Source organism: Ruditapes philippinarum, unplaced genomic scaffold (genome assembly GCF_026571515.1).
Source record: "Ruditapes philippinarum isolate M1 unplaced genomic scaffold, ASM2657151v2 ctg1931_1_1_1_1, whole genome shotgun sequence".
NCBI classification, from domain to species: domain Eukaryota; kingdom Metazoa; phylum Mollusca; class Bivalvia; order Venerida; family Veneridae; genus Ruditapes; species Ruditapes philippinarum.
The window spans coordinates 101893-102947 of record NW_026865585.1 but is presented as its reverse complement, the minus strand read 5'-3'; positions in this window follow the sequence as shown (position 1 = coordinate 102947).

Here is a 1055-nt window from a genome sequence, read left to right as displayed (position 1 = left end):
CAAATTATATTATGTGACACCAAAGAGCGTTTAATTTTCTTGACAGTGCTGGAGATTAAACAATTGTACCAAAAAACAAAACAAAAATGCTGTCACTTTCATCAAATCACATTTATAAAAGTTAAACAGCTTGTTAAACTCGAAAAAAAAATGTTGTTGAAAATAATCATTAGCTCATTTGTATATATGGATAGTCTTTCAAGAACATATTTTAATATTTGTCATAAGAGTAGCAAAATGTAAACAAATACGGTAGTATATAATAAATGTATTTTGACAGAAACATATTTTCGTTTTTAAGAAGTTTCTCAATTTACCATCATATCTTATAGAGCAAAAATAGTAGGTGTTCACTTAAAAAGTCATGACACCAACTCAACCCATTTATCTTATCTCACGTTAATGAAGAAAAGATAATACTATTCCCATACTACCTTAGTATTTTTAAATGCATTTATGAAATAGTAATAAACCGGAACCATCCGGTTACAGGATATATTGATTGTAAGTAAATGAATTAAGCAAGCATACAGATTATAAATTTAAACATTATATCAAACAAATATATATCTGTCACAGCACCCTCACTGGAACCCATTTGACTTTAACCACGTTCAGAGTATGATTCTCACGTGCTTCAATTATTGAGAAAAATATAATTTATTTATTGGTATCATAAATGTTAACAAGCATAACCCGACTTTAAGATATCCTATGTTACTTGCCCATGAATGTTTTGTAATATGATAGTCAAGTTAAACAATTGCAGATATTTGAAAAGAAATCTTTTGAATAGCTTGATGCATATGTAATATAATACTACATTTATCTATTAAATATCATATCAAATTAGCCCTACAGTTTGAAAGACAGTGTAGTCATTGGTATAGTGTGTTTTTCTTTTTTAATGATTATTTATTACGTGTTTAATTTCAATTTATCTCTGCCATGAACAGGCTAACGCAAGACTAATTACCGTTTTGGGTTTTCTTGCTTGTTTTTTTCCTATTCCAATGCATTGTAATTATAGTGTGTCACGTGATATGTTTTAAACG